Source organism: Prionailurus bengalensis, chromosome E4, assembly GCF_016509475.1.
Source record: "Prionailurus bengalensis isolate Pbe53 chromosome E4, Fcat_Pben_1.1_paternal_pri, whole genome shotgun sequence".
NCBI lineage: Eukaryota > Metazoa > Chordata > Mammalia > Carnivora > Felidae > Prionailurus > Prionailurus bengalensis.
Window position 1 is genome coordinate 44,080,931 of NC_057360.1, and position 20,932 is coordinate 44,101,862.

General features: G+C 43.6%; 1 protein-coding gene across 10 annotated transcripts in view; it reads left to right on the plus strand.

The window, feature by feature from the left end:
- Positions 1-20,932, plus strand: part of SRGAP2 (SLIT-ROBO Rho GTPase activating protein 2) — a 235,075-nt gene that overhangs the window by 97,446 nt on the left and 116,697 nt on the right. The gene's annotated exons all lie outside the window — the stretch shown is intronic.

Below are 20,932 nucleotides of genomic sequence, written 5' to 3' on the forward strand. Positions count from 1 at the left end.
CACTCCTGGAGCTTACAGTCTAGAGACAGATGGAAAACACCTGGTGCAGGAAGAATCTACAGGAATTGCTGACAGATGGGATTCAGGTTTCAAGTGAGCTCAGAAGCACAAAAGAAAGAGGGCTGTGAAGTTTCTTTTGGACTTGGGTGACTGGTAGATTAATGGTGCCTTTAATAGAAATACCGAAGTTAGGAGGAGTTGTTTTTGAAGGGCATATGAGAGATTTGGTTTTCGGATGTGAAGTTTAAGACACTGGAAGGATATCGAACATGAAATTTTCAATAATTGATAGAAAATGAATAGCTGTATTCAGGGCTGAAGTCTGGGTTGTTGGTAGATATTTGGGCATGTTCATAGAGAGGTGATGGTCGAGGCTGTGGCACGTTCTGATTTCCAAGGGTTTAGGGGGAGAAAGGGGAAAACATCTTTCATATTGTCTGTAGTACTCAGATTGCAGAGAATGAAAAGTGATTTAAAAGATATATTTGTGCGTTCATTCAATTCGCATTTTGGGGACCAGGCATTGCTCTAGGTTAGGGATGTATCCAAGACAGTATCCTATTCTCACTAACATGAAATTAGCAGGACATTAAAGGGACACATGGAGAGTAAACCTGCTTATTTGGCTGCGTATGAGTTGTGCAACTACAGGAAGGGAGGCGAGGGAGCAGGACCCAGGTATCTCAGGAATCTGGTAGACATCAACCTGCAATACGCCTTTCAGTGGGAGGTTAGGTACACAATTAATTAGAGAGAAATTCTTGTAGAGTCCATGTTCTTGGCCTTGGGCCCAGTATTTGACTGTGCACCATCTCTGTGGTTACGTCATCTATTGCTGATGGATTTTTCCTCTGGAGTTAACTTCAGAGTTGTTCATCAGCCTCACAGGATAGCATTGGGTTGAAAAGCAGAGTCAGTTGGCCATGGAGATTGTTACAGCTGTGATTTCAAATCAGAAAAGGGTGGAGGACCAGAAAGTTCCTCCTTGAGTATGGGGTGACTTTGAGAGGGAAGTAGGAGGAAGCATGAAGTTGCCAGAAGGGAGAACCCCTCACTTCCTGGGACCAGTGTGTCACTCATTCATTTTGGACATATTTGGGAGCTGTTTGTTCCCTCAGGGGAGGTTTTGCCCAGATGTAGCATCTGGTGTTGAGCAAGGATTGGCTTCCCTTTGCCATGGCTCAAGCTGCCTTTATTTAGAAACGAACAAAAGGTCCCCTGGTGACTTTCTTGCTGGCCTGCTCCATACAGAACTTAGGTGGTGGTTGGGTCCTTTTTGGAAGACTTGGGAGCTCTCCTTACACATGAACAGAGCAGGATAGAAGAGACACAAGAAGGCAGTTTGGGGGGGTGGGCGGTCAGCAAGACAGAGTGCTGGCCAGTCTTTGGAACAGAGAAAGAATTCATTTGCAAGCTCTTTGGGAGGCTTTATAACTTAGCAGGAAAAGCTGAGCGTTTAATCCAGACACATTTAGGTCTGAATCCTGACTCTCCCGCTTACAGCCCTGTGACCTTGAGCAAATCACTCACACCCTTCTAGCTTCAGTTTACTTGTCTATGAAATGCAGAGAGTAATACTTACCTCGAAGAGGTTGTTTAAGGATTGGATATAATATATGTGAAGCACTAGCCTCATGCCTATAACTTACTAAATGCTCAAAAAATGGTAGCTGATGTAATTATCATTGCCACAGAAGGAGTATAGTGTGGTACTCAAGATCACAGGTTCCGGAACCAGATTTCCTGGATTTGCAATCTTAGATTTCCCACTTACTAGCTGTGTGATTTTAGATGAAAGTTCTTAGTTGCCTCAGTTTCCTCATCTGTAAATTGAGGATAATAATAGTGCTCATGGAGTCATTCTGCTGAGTAAGAGAATTAATATATGTGAAGCCCTTAGGACAGCACTTAGTACATAGTAAGTGTAAATAGCAATGACTTCTTTGGGACTCAGGAGATGGGACTGAACATAGTTACACTGGGTAAAACCCTGATAGATTAGATTTACCATTCATTTCCTGAGTTAAACATTTTAAAAAAAAATTTTTTTTAACGTTTATTTATTTTTGAGACAGAGAGAGAACATGAACAGGGGAGGGTCAGAGAGACACAGAATCTGAAACAGGCTCCAGGCTCTGAGCTGTCAGCACAGAGCTGGACGCGGGGCTCGAACTCACAGACTGCGAGATCATGACCTGAGCTGAAGTCGGCCGCTTGACCGACTGAGCCACCCAGGCGCCCCGAGTTAAACATATTTTTAAAGTTTATTTATTTTGAGAGAGAGAGAGCATGCACATGTGCAGGGGAGGGGCAGAGAGAGAGAGAGAGAGAGAGAGAGAGAGAGAGAGAGAATCCGAAGCAGGGGCTTGATCCCACAGACTGTGAGATCATGACCTGAGCTGAAATCAAGAGTCGGATGCTTACAACTGAGCCACCCAGGCACCCCCAGAGTTCAGCATTCTTAAACGTGGCCCCAGATGATATCATGCCAGTCTCCCTTTTCCTCAGTGACCCCTGTGAGTGGGCCATTGTGAATGACAAACTCATCCTCCTTCCTGATTTTTATGATGTGGCTGTATTGGCAGGAAATATGCAATTATGTCACATAATTATATGCCCAGTTCCTATAAAAACTCAGCAATTGTACATTTTGTCCTATAAGCTGTCATGTTCACGAAGTGTCATGAGCTACATTAAACCAGGTAGTTAATCCTGGCATGTTACTTTAGATCCAGACTCATAATCCTCAAGAGGAGGAAATTTGTCTTACGCTCACCCTCTGATTCCCTTGTCCTCACAGAGTGGCTAGTTAGCACTAATTACCAAATTATTGGGTTTCCATAAAGGTATAGTCCTGAGGTCCCAATTGCCACCTGGGTGGATAAAAGCACGCCGGTCCTGTTCAGCCTCCTGCCGCGGCCACCAACCATACCAGCCAGCCAGCTCTGTCCCAGCCTCGGATCTGAGCATCACAGATTGTGGTTTACTGGGTTGCCTCCTGAGGCCAAACAGAAGCTCCTACGCTTCTGCATAGATGGCTTTGTATTATCCTTTTAGGGTAGGGAATGATAGAGGGCAGTTGGGAGCAAACATGCTTTAATGAGCAGTTGGGGGATGCTGGAGACACTGAGGGCTTCCTATGTCTCCCAGTCTCCGCCATTGGAATGCTAGCAGGACACGCCTCAGGCTTTCGGCTTTGCTGGAGCACAGGCGCTGCTGATCGTGTCCCTTAACAGCAGGGCTGGGGTGCAGGGAACTTCCAGTATTTGTTTTCTCGGCTCTTGTAAGTCCCATAATAATTCCATAGTAGACACAGGAAGCGATGTGCATCTGGTTCGAGGGATCTTTAATTTTCAGGAATTCACAGCCAATTAAATGAATTGACTTTGATCCAGTTCCCTTTTAAAGGCAAAAGCCATGTCATCTTTATTGGAAGCTGACTGCGTTAAGTGGGAGGGTTTACAAGATAAGAAGAAAAGACAGTCTCTGCCGTAAGGACTTTCATAATTAAAATGGGGGGGGGTCAGATAGCAGGCTGAGAGAGAATAATAAGAATACATATGCGCATGGGCACATGAATCTAAAAATAGGACCCCATCTAAGGCAGGTTCTAGTAGTCACCGGGAAGGGAAGGAGGGTGGATTACTCGGGAGGGCCTCGTGCTTGGCTTAGGCAGGGAAGGGTAAAAGATAGCAGTTATGTTCTCAATTAGATTTGGTCCCAAGTTAATTGGAGTAAAGACTTTAATATCTAATTCCTGCACTGTGCTGAAGTCTCATGCTGTGAAGAGAAACAGAGTCATATGGGAAGAGCTCAGTGTTAATGAAGGATTTAGGGAGAATGAGAAAAAAGGAGGGTTTGGATTTCTCAGAGTTGAAAAAGGATCATTCTTTCTGCTACCTCCTGCCCTTTTACACCGCCACCAATCATTGGATCACTGCCCCCTTGGGTTTTAAACTCAGGGAAGATCAATGAGCACAGCTCTGCTTCTTAACATATTTTGGGTACAGCTGGTTAAAGAACCAGGATTAGAAAATGAATCGAACAAAGTAGGATTATCTTCAACAGTAGGATGCTGAGCTGTGTTTGCTGATGCCTACTTAAGCAGTTGGGACAGGGCATCCTTGCATGAAGTTCAGACATCCCTCCCTAGCAGCCTCTGTGTTAAAGGAGAGGTTGTGGAACAAGTCTGGCAGCTCTCAGCCTGAACCCTTGTAAACAACAGATGTTCCGAACTACTAAGTTCTGAGGGTAGGGGTGGGGGTTTCTGTTGGTGCTTAAAATTCTTTGAATTTACAGGCAGCATCTCAAGGATTTAGCAAAAGGAGGAAGTTGGACGGCATTGATTCTGCAGCATACAGGTGGAAATGATGCCTGAGACAGTTCCTTTGGAAGACAAAGCACATGCTATTGAGTGGATTCTGACAGAGAGACACTGAAACCCTGGAAGGCAGGCCCAGTTTAGAAGGATTCAGCTTCCTACGTATATTGACTTTCTGCCCTCCTCCCTGCCCCTCTTCTTGTGCATGGACCAGATTTGTCAACCACCTCCTTGCTTCTGTTTTGTCTGGTCATGGGTGGAAACGTGTGCCCTTTCCTGCCACAGAGTCCCATGTACGCATGCCTGCAGACAATCGGGCAGGCTGTGTGGACTTTTGCATTAGCCATTCGGGTTCTTATAACCTGGGGATTAATGGTATTGTTAGGGACTTTGTGTTGGCCGCTAACCTTATTCTTGTACGTTCTCAGTGTTAGTTTTGCCAGGTCTCCATTGCACCATTAACTGGAGGTGATTGAAGATAATGTTCCTTGTAGAGAATTCAGTTAGGCCTCTTTTCTCCCCACCCCACTCCCAGCCCCCAAACACAGATACTGAGTTTCAAACTGGATGATAAATGCTTAGGGCACCTACTTTACAGCGCAGTTCAGGGAAGCCATATGGAAAAAAGATACATAATACATCTTTTTTCTTTCTTTCTTTCTTTCTTTCTTTCTTTCTTTCTTTCTTTCTTTCTTTCTTTCTTTCTTTCTTTCATTTTTTTTTTAAGTAAGCTCTAGGCAGGGCTTGAACTCATGACCCTGAGATCAAGAGTCACATGCTCCACCCGCTGAGCCAGCCCGACACCCTTATAATACATCTTTAGTGGGCTTTGTTGGTACCAAATTAAAGAAGACTTTAGAAAAGTTCTCCCCTTTAATCAAATGAAAAAAGCAATTTATCAGGTCTGGGACAGTTTTCAAGACACGCTGGTCAGGAAGTATTGCTTGAAAATCTCTCATAGAACATCCTTGTACCTTGATTTCTTTTGAAAAACAAGTCCACTCCTGGCCCTTTTGTTCATTAACATAGAAAGTTTTGGTGAACACCAATGCTGGGATGTGAGGCTCACCTATGCTTTTCAGCCAACATTTTTCAGCACTTTTTCTACACCAAGAACTATGCTAGGAATTAAATACATACAGAATAAGCCACTAATCTAACGCATGGAAGTTAGCATTTAATGTGAAATATTTTAAAGTTGTGCATGTGTGTGTGCGTGTGCACATGTACATGTGTGTGCTCTGACAAGGTGCAGAGTTCAAGATTGAGGAGCCAGAGCTGTTTGTTGAGTGACCGTGTAAATCACCTGTAGTATATGTGATCTAGTCATCAACACGTGGCTTCATCTTCATTATCAGTATTGACCAACAGGTTCTGGCAGGTCCTGGGATCACAGAGACATTTAGGACCCAGCTTCTGCCCTTAGGAGGCTCATTGTGTCACGAGGAAGACAGGAGATTTATATGGGAGAAAAAAAAAAGATAACACAAAGTAGCATACATTTAGTGCCAAAGCCAAGATGGGAGAAACGATTTCTTTTCATTTTTCTCCAAAATGGGATCTTTAAAAATTGTTTTTGGTATCATTTTAGACTTACAGAAAAGTTGCAAGAATAGTCAGAGAATTTCTGTCACTTACCCAGATTGCCCAAAATGTTAACATATTACTGCATTTGCTTTATGCTTCTTTCTCCCTCTCTCTCTCTGTACACAACTCATGCACATACATATTTTTTCTGAAACACTGAACATAAGTTGTAGACATGATGTCCCTTTACTCTCACATACTTCAATATGGATTTACTAAAAATAAGATGGTTCTATGACACAATGACTAGTACAGGGGATCAATATTGATACAGTAACATTATATAATCCACAGATATTCCGATTTACCATTTATTCCAAAAACATTTTTTTGGCCAAAGAAGGTCCAAGATTATACATTTCATTCAGTTGCCCCGTCTCTTTAGTTTCCTTTGATGTGGAATGGTTCCCAAGTCTTTCATTGTATTTTAGGACATTGATATTTTGGGGGAGCATTCAGCTCAGTTATTTGTAGAATGTCCCTTAATTGGGTATTTCTGCTAATGTTTGATATTTCTTTCTTTTTAAATTTTTTCATGTTTGTTTATTTTTGAGAGAGAGAGAGAGACAATGTGAGCAGGGAAGGAGCAGAGAGGGAGGGAGACACAGAATTCCGAAGCAGGCTCCTGGCTCTGAGCTGTCAGCACAGAGCCCGACGCAAGGCTCGAACTAACCAGCCGTGAGGTCATGACCTGAGCTGAAGTCGGCCTCTTAACCTATTGAGCCACCCAGGCGCCCTGTGATGGCTGATATTTCTTTATGATTACATTTATGTGCCTTGGGCAAGAATACCGTAGAAGTGATGCTATATTCTTAGTGCATAATATTAGGACTCACTTGCTGATGATTCCCCGTTACTGGTGATGTTAACTTTGATCATTTGGTTAGAGTGGTATCTGCCAGATTTCTCTACCATAAAGTTGTTCTAGTTTATGCTTTGTAATTAATGCGTGTATTTTGGACAGATACACGTAAATATCATGTTATTCTTCAAAACTTACACCTATCCGTTTCAGCATGTATTGATGATTCTTGTTTGAATCAATTATTATTATGGTTACCAAATGGTAATTTTCCCAATTTCCATCATTTTTTCTACACTTGTCGGTTGGGATTCTAATGTAAGGAAGAATTTTCCATCTCCCCCGTATATTTGTCCAGTTATTTGTTTATATCAGTTTGGACTCATGGATTCTGATTTTACTCAATGGGTTATAATTCTTTACTATCTTTATTTATTTTAATGTTCATTCCAGATTTGATTAGTGGAGTCCCTTCAAGCTGGTTCCTGTGTCCTTTTAACATGTCCCCACTGTTCAACTTTCTGGCACAAAAAGATATTCTAGGCTCATCTTATACTTTCTTTTCTTCAGCTCTGGAGTAAAGAGTTCTCTTCAAAGAGTCCTGGATCCTGTTAAGGGTGAATGGTATTTAGAAATGATGGATGCTAGGGGCGCCTGGGTGGCTGAGTCGGTTAAGCTTCTGATGTCGGCTCAGGTCAGGATCTCATGGTTCGTGGGTTCCAGCCCCACATCGGGATCTCTGCCGTCAGCATGAGATATTGTCTCCCTGTCTCTCCCCTTCCCTGCTCACGCTCTATCTCTCTCTCTCTCTCTCCCTCAAAATTAAATAAATGTTAAAAATTTTTTTAAAAAAAAGAAACGATGGATGCTAGATGTGCTCTTTGTTACTATAGTACCACAGTTTATAGTTCCTCTTAGCAGAGATAGTACACACAACACGTGCGTGTATGCGCACAGGCATATACCCACATACTTCTCTCGTCTCTATCTATATGCTTATCTATATTAAAGTCTATGAGTCCCATTAATATCTTCAATTCCAGTCCAGCAGCACATGTTTTATTCAATTTTCTCCATTGTCTACATTTATAACCCTGTTATCTCAACAGTGAGAAACCTGGTACCCATTTCCCATAATATATTTATTTAATTGCTATCGTCCTAGAGTGCACACAAAATAGTTCCAGAGTTGCTAACTCATGCCTCTGAAAAAGAAGACTACTAACTAGGTTTTAGTACTGGTTCAGAGGCTTTGTTTGTTTTGAACCTTCAGGACCAAAACGCAGTGTTCAGAAGTTGGTTGCTAGTTCCTTCTCTTCCAACCTCCAGACCTTTCACGTGGTTGTATTACTTATTAGAAGTACCATTTGGTTTATTTATCTCTGTCTGCATTTAATTTTATCCCTTTCAGAATGAGGTCTTGATTGGCCTTTCTCACTGCCAGATCTTTTCTCTGGGCTAGAGATTGAGTGGCCTCAGGAGAGGCGAGGGACCTGCGTGTCCTTAGGTGCAGTCAGGGCTTTATCAGAAGTCAGTGTGGGGGCCATAGGCCAGACACAGGGCAGACACCGAGGATCATCCCGGGGCCACTCCTCGCTCATTGCCGGGCCCACCGTGACTCCACCTTATGGGTTGTGCCCCTTGCTTTCTCCTGAGATGACTCCTCTCACGTTCTGCCTGCTGTTCTCCATGATCACCTCTCTTGCACTTAGGAAACCAAGATTCCAGCTCTCATTTCAGTTCTAGGCTGTGACTGTGAAGACTGTTCACCAGTAACTCATGTCATATGCTCCATGTTGTACCTTGGACGGTCTTGATCTGGTCTCTCAGACGTGAAGCTCTGAGACACTGCTCGCCGACACCCATACTTGCAGAATTTCCGGCCCCGTTGCTGGACTGTTTGTTAGCTCCTTGTTCTGATGCCCCAAGTGTTTCTTCTCCTTGGCTTTCTTCCTCAGATACTCCAGCCTCTCTAACAGCTCTTTTGCACCAATTCTGACCTGGCCGTTTTCTCCTTCCTGTGTGAGGATAGCTTCCAGATTCCCCTTCCTTTGCCCCATTTAAGTCTCTTCCTCCATCTCCTGCACACTCATTCTGTTTCTCTCCTTCCTCCAGACACATATAACATGTCGGTGCTGCTGATTCCAGCTCTTCTGAATCTTGCCTTCAGCTTAAGTTCAAAAACAGATGGACCCAAAGCATCCTAGATGCTGTGCCAGTTTCCACCACATGAAAACAAATTACTGAAAAGCATCAGGAAATTTTAGAATAGTTTTGAAGTTTACTCTTCTGTCTTCTTCCCAGTCCTCCCTGCCTGACTTCTCTCTCTCTCCTGACCCCTTTCCACATCATACCTGCCATTTTCCATCTCTTCCTTGTGTGCCTTATTGGACCAACGCTGGTTTCTAAAACCTTTGCCCCCCATTTCACCCTCTCTTTGTGCAGGTAGGTTTAACCTCATCCCTGCACATGGGATGAAGCCATGGGGATATTGAGGATCCAGCCAGGTCATTGCTCTTTTTCTAATTGTCTGTGCCTTTTTTGAATCTCCCATCAAGGACTAAGGAATTTCTATCTCTTTGACTATCAGATGAGGCTGGGTTCTCTGTGTTTATAAATGTGTGTACCTTCACTGGCCAAAGAATTCACTGACTTGGGAATAAAGGTTATGTTCTTCTAGTGACTTTGTCAGTAGGGGTGCAGAAAGGCTCCGTCCAGTACCACAGCCTACCCTTGTGTGCTATATATAAATAGGGAGCACATCCCTTGGGAAACACTGACATTGTACCCACACCACTGCTCTCTTCATTCTTGCAGTTTGCTAACAGCTTTCTTCCCATGTTCTGTAGAACATTGTTGAACTGCAACATTTCTAGTCGCCAGGAATACGAGAGAAAGAGAATCATCATGGTGGGGACAGTTACCTTACAGGTAACTTTCCACATCATACCTGCCATTTTCCATCTCTTCCTTGTGTGCCTTATTGGACCAACGCTGGTTTCTAAAACCTTTGCCCCCCATTTCACCCTCTCTTTGTGCAGGTAGGTTTAACCCCATCCCTGCACATGGGATGAAGCCATGGGGATATTGAGGATCCAGCCAGGTCATTGCTCTTTTTCTAATTGTCTGTGCCTTTTTTGAATCTCCCATCAAGGACTAAGGAATTTCTATCTCTTTGACTATCAGATGAGGCTGGGTTCTCTGTGTTTATAAATGTGTGTACCTTCACTGGCCAAAGAATTCACTGACTTGGGAATAAAGGTTATGTTCTTCTAGTGACTTTGTCAGTAGGGGTGCAGAAAGGCTCCGTCCAGTACCACAGCCTACCCTTGTGTGCTATATATAAATAGGGAGCACATCCCTTGGGAAACACTGACATTGTGCCCACACCACTGCTCTCTTCATTCTTGCAGTTTGCTAACAGCTTTCTTCCCATGTTCTGTAGAACATTGTTGAACTGCAACATTTCTAGTCGCCAGGAATACGAGAGAAAGAGAATCATCATGGTGGGGACAGTTACCTTACAGGTACATCTTGCAGACATTGGCAGTCATTTACAGAGCATCGCGAGAAAGTTGTTGGCACAGTCTAGTAATTAGCAGGTGCCCACTGTGACCAGAGTACTGGACTCTGTAGGAACTGTCCTCAAGAGAATGTCCTCAGGGAACGGGCTTCTCAAAGTTCAGGGACCCATGACTCATATGCAAATTATGGTATGTAGATACACAACACTTCCCCCCCTCCCTTCTTTTCTCTTTTCTTCAGAGAACTCTTGGAAGAGAATTCTTAGCTTCTCAAAAGGGCCTGGGGTGTGTAATCACCCCTAAAAATATTTTATAAACACATTTTATGGTACAAGCTGGAATACACACATGTACAGACATTTCATGGTGTATTTTTAAATAACTAAGAACAGCATTTTTGTAAAACAATCCCTATAAGTCTTGCTCTATGTGTTGTACTCTGATATTTTCCACTTTGTTCTGTTATTATGTCCCACTGTTTTCTGTTTCAATTTTTGAGAACTGCTAGGTGGTAACCTGCTAAATTGATGTATTAACCCCACTAATAGGCTGTATCCCCATTTGAAAACCATTGCTTTAAGAGCATTGGTTCTTAAAATTCTGGTGTGCGTGATATTACCTAGGACGTGTATTTATAATGCAAATTCCTGAGCGTCACTCCACCCCTAGCAAGTCAGAATCTCTGGCAGAGGAGCACAAAATCCACATTTTAAACAAGCACCACAGGTGATTCTGATACAAGGTGATTTGAGGTCCTGAAGACTCGCACTTAGAGAAGCTGCTGTCTCTCAGACTTGGGAGCCTGGCCGCTCAAGGCTTCAGGTCACACACTCACTTGGAGACGGTAGATACTAGTGGGCATTATCTGCATCCACACTGAGAATCTCTCCATGGATTCTCACTCTTGGATCTTGATTTCCCTTGAGTCTTCTTTTTCTAAGAACTGCGGTGGCCCTTGTGAAAGCAGAGAAGGAGTTAACTGGGGCCACAGAGTAGAGAGTGAAGGAACCCAAGGGTCATTTTATAGAGTGGCCGGGGTGTGGCCCAGCGCTTCAGTAGTGCCCAGAGCCAGGCCCAAATTAGAATGGGGTGGGATTCAAAACTGCTTTTCCTGGCCACTCGCCTTTCATGTGTAACCACATGCAGTGTGTCAACATACTTTCCGGCGCCGTCAGGCACCAGCAGTTTTGCTCCCTCTGAGTTCACGGACCCTCGGTATTCCTGTTATGTGTTGTCTTGGAATGGCTTAATGCTCTGGGGCTCGGGCAGCTGAGCGTCGTCCATTAACTCTTTGGGCGCCAGGGCTTTACAGATGCTAAGGGCCTTTTAGTTGAAATAGAGCAACAACCGCCGTGAAACAAGAATGCGATCGCCACTCAGGAGACCTACATCCTTGCCCTGCTCCACCCCTATCTGTGACCTCTGTTTCCTCACTTGGAAAATGACAAGTTTGGTCTCGACTCTGGACCATCTAGAAAGTCTCTTCTAGACCTGAAGTTCCATGGTTCTACTTTTTGTACCCTCTGGCTTTTCCCTCTGTGTCTTACAAGTCGTCCTTCGAAATCCGCTTCTAGGTGGGGCACAGGAGGTTCACTGAGTGTGGGAGTTCCCAGAGAACCAGATGATAAGTTCATGGCAACAGAATGTGTTCCTCTTTAGTGCACTGATGCAGTATGAAACTTATAAAGCAAATTCATTGCAAAATTTAGGTAATAAGGCTTGGGACTTTTGAGATGTGTTTATCTTTTCAGACATGACTCTAGCCAGTTTGTTTTGTGAGTGTGAGCCCATTGTATGGGCTGTCAAGTAATAATAATGGTTATAACAATAATTACAGAAGATGACAATACTGATTTGTAGATGTGGAGCACTTCAGCGTTGATGAACTTTTTTTATGGCCATCACCTTGTTTGACTTGATCTTCGTAATAGCCAAGTGAGTTAGGCAGGGTGGGTCTACTGTCCCCATTTACTTTTTTAAGCAGATAAGGAAATTTTGAGGCCCAGAGTGCATCTGTGACTGATTCAAGATTACCTGGCTTTAGGAAGTGGCAGAACTAAGACTGGGCTCTAGGTCATGAGCATGGTTCGGGGTGCTTTGCAGAGTACCACCTCCCTGGGGGTGGGGGGTACCATCATTCATCCAGATTACTCACAGACCTGTAGAACTCAATAACTTACCAACTTGGAAATTGACCAGGGCATCTCTTACTCCATCCAACCCTTTAAAATTTTGCCAGCAGAGTATCAGCATGGTTAATAATATGCTGTCGTTCAGAGCAAATAAGCCGGTGGGCGCACAAACTCAGCCACTCAGTAGCCACCCAGATACATGCTGCAGCAGTTGATTAGGCACGATTGATGGAGGCTGAAGATACTAACTATTCATTAAATGAATCGTTTCACTGTGCACAACACTTAAAAGATTTCTGTGGCTGTGGCATCTGTCATTAGTCAGTGCTGGTTAAGTACCCGCCCATTTCTTGGTGATAGGTGTTCACTGACTATTCCAAAATATACCCTGTCCTCAAAGGACTTCCTTCCAATAAGGTCAGGTAAATATCAAAATAACACATGAGAACTCATAACAATGCGTGGGGTTGATCTGATGACTATTTAGACTTCGTGCCACTTAGCTCTGTAGTTTCACAGAATCAAGTCATATTTGTTTATTCCTCATTCCTCATTGTTATCGTGAGCCATGTAAGGAACTCATTATTCCATTAGGAGGTATTCAGGAAGGGGAGGTCTGAAACTTAGGGATACCCTTTCTTCCCAAGTGGCTTGTCGGTACTTGGCATGGTTAAGCGCCATTTGCTAGGCAGGAGTTTCTGGCTATAGATCAAGCTTCCCTGCTCGTGCCTGGTGCCAGGGAGATGCCTGCTCCCAAGGTAGTGGTTACTGCTTTGAAAATAAAGTGTGTGGATTTTTGAGTGACGTCATTCCAGTTTGGCACAGACAGGTATTTATTTCTCTGGAATGAACTACCAGGGGTGAGCCAGGCTGTCTGTCTCAGTCATCTCCCAAGATTTCATTCATTCAAAAAAATCTGCTAACACATCTGCGTATATTTTTTTTTTCCCTCTGTATGTTTGTCATGTGCTGTAATTACTTATGGGGTTTCTGGTGACATCTTAATTAACTAGAGAAGAAAAAAACTGAAGATATAATTGTAGAGTTATTCACAGATTATTCTATAGAATTATTATATGAGTTATTATGTGGAATTATGAGGAATATGTGTTAACTGTTAATGTAGATGGTTAAAGAATCCTTTTAAACTGAGAAACGTGTATTACTTGTTTGTTCCTCGGTCAGCAATATGATGTTTTATTTTAAGGGAATTAGTCAGCTCATACCTTTTGGTATGATCACAGCGTATTTGGGGAGGGAAATGTCATATATAAATGAATTTCTAGGCCTTTGGTTCTATGGACTGTATTGGGGTGGAGTGCATAATGTTTGTTCTCTAGCATTTAGATTGTACCCAGAGTACACAGGGAAGAGTTTAGTGTAGCCTCTTTGTTTTTACCTCCCTACAGTTCTGAGAATGCTAGTGGCAAGACAGGTATAAACAAAGGGAAGGTCCCAGGTCTACACAGAGAAGGCTGCTGGGGATCTTCTACATCAGCTAGATCAGGGTTTCACGATGGTCGGTGTACACACGGGCATCAAGACCAGGATAAGATGTGGGTTGTGGCTGATGGACAGTCTAGGGGCAAGAAGACCAGGTGTTGGATCCAGAAGGTTCTGCAAACATGGGAGGAGCCGGTCAGAAACAAGAGTGTTGCTCCCTTTATCTCTAGTGCCCAGAACAGGACCTGGCACATAGTAGGTACTCAGTCAGGATTTGTTGAATGAATGAAATAAGAAGACTTCAGAGCTCAAGGACTCAGAGAAGGGGTCTGGACAATGAGATGTCAGAAATCTAGGCAAGAAAGCTAGGCAGATTTAAATCTTGTGTAGATGCCCTCCACCGCTATGTCTGGTCTCATGGGGTCCACAAAGCTGTCTTGAGTGATTAAAACAATCTCCAACCTCCTCTCCCTGCCATGAACACGGGGTGGGGTGGGATGGTTGCAAGGAAAGCAAAATCCCTTGCCTGTCATCAATTGATGGGGAGACATCTCCAGTTAGGGTCTACAACGGCTCAGATTTGAGAATGTCTCCCAGTTCTCTGACCTAACCCAGGGGAACCTTGGTCCTGTAATCACTCAGGAAATAATTATTAAGATGTCAGACTCGGTGCTAGTCCAGTTCTCAACTTCAAAGCAGATTCTTAAGCTCTCAGCTCTTGGACAAGCCATGATCCCAGGGGTGTGGCTGGGCTCCCTGGAACGAATCCAGAGCCACAAGAATTCCATTTCCATACAGCGCTTCCCCCAAACCTGATTATAGAGGACAATTTAGACTATTTTGAGTAAGGTGGGTACACCACTGCTTGAATCCTTTCTAATCATCTGTCTAGGCTACCGAGGACAATTTGTGGGATTAACTTGTCCCTGAAAATGTGAAATCTCATTTCTCTATACATAGAATATACATTTTTGCCTTTGGCCCTTTCTCTGTCTCTGAGCTCTCCTATCCTGATCTCACTGCTGGCAGAGCTGAAGCGGAGCTGTGATAAGCCCCAAGAAGTGTGCCTGCCCCCTCCCTTCCTGCCTGCTGTCTTTGAAAGATGCCTCCAGGCCGCCACTGCACTCCTGGGCCGAAGAACCAGCAGCCAGCGTTACAGGCAGAATCTTTTTCAAGTCACTTCCCACCTTGGTGATTTTTTTCCCCCTCCTTTTTTTAACACCTTCCCCAGCAAATCCCATCCATCCTCTGGCTTATCTGGGTCAGCAAGGGTCTGATTTTATGCATGGCGCGTCAAACCATAAATCTGCTGCGGCTTTGCCTCTCCATCCAGCCCGTCTGCTTCTGTCAGCATCAGCAAAATGCATAATAGAGAAAATAAGCCAGAAAGGCTAATAACGTTCATCTGAATAAAATAATCTCTTTGGCTGGCTCAGTTCATTTCATTTTAATCAAGGTGCCAGGAGGGAATTTAGGCTTAAAAATGCGACTCCCCACTTGTCACTAGTTCCCTGTCCAACTGTCGCGAAATGATCCCTTTTATTAAGCAGGTGCCTTTTTAAAAATATATATCCTCTTCATAGGTGTATGCTCAGTAACATATATTGAATGTATTTAACTCATTTTGGGTCTTGTCTGTCATCACATCTATGTCTATTTTCAAAGGTGAGAAATGGTATTTTTCTTAGATGTATTGATATTTGCCATCCCTACGTACACACTGGCGGGTCTGATAGGAATTCTGCAAAAGAGAGGCTCGGAGGAAGTTGCCGAGGCACCTAGGGTTCTGGTGATCGGAGTTCCCTGTGGCTTCCTTCCTGTCCCCTTCAGCGCACAGTTCCCTGTGTGGAATGCAGGACTGACTGTTCCACCTTGGTCCTTAGGGGGAGGGCAGTGGAAGATTAAATTCTGCTTTCCCGTTGGTACCTCCCTCACGTCTTCCCAGAGACTTACAGCTGCTTGGTTAATTGCCTGTTGCTGCTGTCCTATCCCCACCATTATTTGCCAAAGGCTGTGCATTTTCAGCAGGCTGCGCTCTTGGCCCTGGCCCAGGGCCGGGTGAGGAGACTGTTGGAAATTGATGAAAGCCGATCCTAGTTTGTTTGGAAATAAAAATGATAATATTTCTTCACATTTGTATAGTGCTTTACTGTTGATGTAATTCTCTTGCATTCAGCGTCTCATTTCAGCCGCGCAACAGCCCTGTAGGTGGGCAGGTCAGAGACTGTTGGCCCCACAGGAAACGCACCTCGGTAGACAAGCTCAGAAGCTCAAGCCATCCGGTCATGCCAAGCTTGTGTCACGCGCCCCATCTGCAGAGCTGGGAGCCTAGCAATTCTTCATTAAATGGCACCTTAGGCCAGGAGGGCTTCCAAGATTTTACATCCCTGCTTTGAAGATCTTTAGGGGGCTAGACGTACACCAACAGGGCATGCGTCCATTTTATAGGTGAGACAGCTGCAGTGGAGCAGAGGAGGGAATATGGCAAAAAAAAAAAAAAAAAAGGAAGTGTAATATCGAGGCCAGCGTGGACCTTTGTAGAGTTCTCTCTTTACCCTAGATATTGTAGAGAAATCCCTTTGAGCACTTGCTGCTAAGTTTGTTGAACGTCCATAAATAGTCTTAAGTTGAAGGAGAAAAACTGGGCTGATGTATTTGAGGCTAACAATTCAGCTGTGCACGTTTAGCTCCACGCATTTCTAACGAGAATCTCTTCGGTGGATGCATAGTCAGCTTGTGACTTTCTGGGCCTCCTTTTTTCTTCTTTTTTTTTTTTTTGACTCCAGAGTCATTCCCTCTCCAGTGTAGTATTATGTTTTCTTGATCTGCCTCCTGAAAAAAATGTTAAGTAAGAAAAATACTTCTGGATATTTTGTCTGCTTTTTAGGGATTAGTGCTTGAGGAGGTTTGCAGCTGTTCAGTACATTCCTAAGGGATGCAGACCCTTTTCTTTAAATGCCCGAGTATTACACAACCTGACTCCAGGGGCAGGGAAAGTAAAGACACTGTGCAAACAAATGATAGATGGAAAAGATAGAAAGACAAATTTCAGTCTCCTAACCAAACGAAGTTCCCTCGGCTCGAGCAGCCCCAAATAAAATAAGGCTGCGGAGCTGCTGAAGCAGGAAACCACTCTAGCAGAACCTTAATATGCTCCCTATGAAATCACGTCTCGTTGACTTGCTTATTTTCCAGCCTGAAGTGTGTTTCATCTTTGTTCGTGTTGGCCAGGCAAATTGTCTCTGTGGTGTTCCCCTCTTGCTACATGCCCTTTACCTCCCCTGCTCCACCGCCACCCCAAAATAAATAAATGAATTAATTGAAACACCTTGGTTGAAAGGAGGAATATGTCCAAGAAAGCATACAAGCTCAAAGAACTAAAAATATGGCCTGAAAAGCGGCAGTCATAGTAAAAGAGACTAGGAACCCATACAAGAAACAGACAGCAGAGTTTAAGACTATCTTGAAAGACTTTAAAAATAAAGATCTTGCGTAAAATCCCCATACATGCGGCAGATCAAGGCAGTGTCTTATTGGTCTAAATCCACTTTTAAAGTGCAAATTTATGAAGAGTACTCGTTACAGGGTCAGTCTGTGAGAACAGGGAGGCTGTGTTCGTGGCCCCCAATCATGAAATTGGAATTATGAATCAGAGTTGCAGTTTTATATCCATTTCAGCATCTAGGTTTTTTCTGGTTCTGGTCTGGGCTGCCCAGTATCAAGAAAATCCTGATTCACACAGATGAGTTACAATCTTGAGAGAGTTTGAAATTGGCCTGGGCTCTTGAAAAAGGGTAATTTTGTTTTGAAGTTGAGTCGCTAACATTACCTAGCAGCTCTTCCAGTTCCCCTTCATAACTATTACTGGGTAAGCCCGGAAGCGTATCCTAAGCATTAAGACAGTTGACGATGATGCGCTGACATTGAGCAGGTACATGCTCACTACCCGACCACGGTGTCCTGCGAACCCAGCACCGTCCCCTGAGCCCTTCTGTGGCATGTAGTTTAAACTTGGCCTCTGTGGGTCGAGTCGTGTGCTCACCCTGAACAGCTTCGCCTAAGGAGGCACACAGGCTTGAATTAAAAGCGAAACCTGTGCACAGCGACATCGATTCTAACCAATAGGTCCTTTTTCAGAAGTACGGATACATGCATTGATTCTTTATTCCAAAGTTTGCATACCATGAAACTCACATAGCAGCCCGTGAGACATCGTGATAGTGTCTACCCCAGGGAATCTGGGTCCCTTGCACATTTAACTGGAGGTTGCTCATTGAATGGATGTGTGACGGTTGTTGGAAGTTGAAATGTGATTTTCTGTAATTCCAGACTTTCTCAGAACACACTTTAAAAACTCCTGCTCACCAACACCAATAATAGCCATCCCACTACATGCTGTCAGGGTGGAAATATATGTGCTGAAAGTACTTTACCACCTTAGAACTTCCTAATAAATATAAATACATTAGTTTTAAGGCATATGGCTTTTTATTTTAAAAGATTCCCACTCTGCCCATCCTTTTTATTAATTCCTCTTTGTTTACTCATCCTTTCTTCTGAGGGGCCCCTGGGGATTTATGCTCTGTATCCTCTTCCATGGCATTAGGTTGGTTTTGCCTCTCCTGCCTTCACTTGTGATCTGCGTTGTACATTTGTGAGCTAGCGGACCCTTTGTTCATACCTACCTCTAGTGTTCTGCTATATTATAGCTCTTTTTCTCTCTCTCCCACGCGGCACTGTGATATCAGCACTTTCATAACTAAAAGCCCCTAATACTGTGTTTTGTTCACTTAAGATACAAATGTTTATGTCTGTGAAATTGAATTGTAGTACCATTTTTGTGCGTGAAGCACTCCAAGGAAAGGCCCGATAGAGACCACCAACCCATGTCCACCTATAAGAAGCAAATTGAGACCAGTTGTAAAGTTTAGATCTTGTGAGATCTGCCCTTTTGAAAATGCAAGTGTAATTGCCTGATACATTCCATGCTTGCTGAAGACATGGATGCTTTGCCACCTGACAAAAAAGTAAATTCCATTACTTAGGGTTTTGTAACTGAAACTGATTTGGAATGCATTTGAAAGTTTTCTTGCAGTGAAAACAAGCAAAGGTCAGTGAATGCCCATGCTCAGCTTTGTGTAAGGATTGTTTCCTATTTGCTTCTTCCGGTTTGTTTCTCAGGTGCTAAACATTTTGAAAGGAGTGGATTAATTACGTGTGTATATCTCTCTCAGCTAGTATATGTATTTTTATTTCCATAGAAATCTTTTGATTTTTTTTTCCCTAGGAAGATAAGTGGACGTAATGTTGCCGAAGTGGTCAGCACATAAGTGTTAGGTATTTTGTTTTTGTTTTTGTTTTTAATGTTTATTTATTTTGAAAGAGGGCAGAGAGGGAGCTCGCACACACACCAGCGGGGGAGGAGCAGAGATAGAGGGAGAGAGAGCATCCCACCAGGCTCCGCACTGTCAGCACCGAGCCCGATGAAGACTCCATCGCACAAACTGTGAGACCGTGACCTGAGCCGAAATCACGAGTTGAATGCTTAACCAACTGAGCCACCCAGGAGCCCTAGTATTAGCTATTTTGGCTGTAGATGGGTGGTGCGTAGGGCAGAGGTGGGGGCAGATATAGGACAGTTTCAGTTTGGACTCCAGTATTCATTGGTTTGAAGTAGCTTCTTGGTGCTGGTTAGACAGATATTTGACTTAACGGTCTGGTATGTTCTGAAGCCAGAGTAGCTGTGGTGTGATTATTTGCTAATAGTTACCTTACTACAGAATTGGAAAAGCCCCTTCTAAAGTTGAATTCCATTCTCTGCAGATCACAGCTGCCCGAGAGCCTCCAGCTCTGAATGGAGGCAGTGCTGACTCAGGAACCAAGCCACTGTCAACTCACTTTCTTTTCATTAAGAGTCTGACTATAGGGAGGAAAGAGGGGAAAGAGAAATGAACAGGATAAACAGGTTGTGATTGTTTGCAATGATTAAGAGCATTCTCTACAATCACAAGGCTTGGTTTTGAATCTGAGCGTTGCCACTTTTTAACTCTGTGACCTTGAACAAGATATCTAACCTTTCTCAGTCCAATTTCCCAGATCTGCTGAATGCGCTTAATAACACCCCCTTCATCAGGCTGTTGTAAGGTTCAAGTTAAACAACGTGAGTACAGGGCCCAGCCACGTGCCAAGTACACAGTAAGCCCTTGATAAATAATACAACAAACAACCCTTACTTTCTGTTTCTCTTTTTAAAGGAACCCAACTTGCAAATGCAGAACTTTCTGTTGCTTTAATAGTGTTGTGAACTGAGTAGATGATCAGTAAATTCTTTTGGATCACAGTGTTTTCGTTAAAAAATGAGCACCTAGGTTTGGCACTTTACTGCCCCACTTGGACTGTAGAAGCTGTAGGAATACACCTGTTCAGATATGGTTTGTGCTCTTGGCTGTATGGGACATGACAAAAGGGCTCAACCGGGGGAAGTCAAAACCTCCTTAGATGCATTCTGTGGGACTGGCGTGTTTTTGGTGACTTTTTTCACAGCAAATGCCTCCAAGGTTGTCTTCACTGAATCCAAATATAAATAAATGGGGGGGGGGAAGGGGGTGGCTTGTGTCCTCTTGTGATTTTTGTCTCTAGACCTCTAAGTTTTGTCTTCAACCCTAGACACAAACCAAATGACTTAATGGCTAAGGTTATGGACTTTGGAGTCAAACAGCCTAGACCGGTTCTAGTCAGACAACACAGAGCTGTGGTTCTAGTCCCTGACCCCTTCTGACTGTCTCTGTGACTCCTTCTCACTAGCCATGGGCAAGTGGCAATCTCTCTGAGTTTCAGTCTTCTAATTAGTAAAGTGGGGATAATGGTAGTTCTTTCCTTACAAGGAAATGATAAAACTTAGGGAATAATGCACGTCAAACATTTTCCAAGTTCCTAGAACATAATAGGTGCTCAACAGATAATCCTGCTTCTCTTCTTCTCCTCTTTCCTCCCTCTCCTTCTCACTCTTCTTATTTTCTGCACTGAGTTTTTAGAAAAAAAGAAAACTAGAGGTGCAAGCTTTAGGAAAGATACCTGTTTCTGGCTTGGCTTTGATCACTGTGATTTTGTGACATGGACTGTA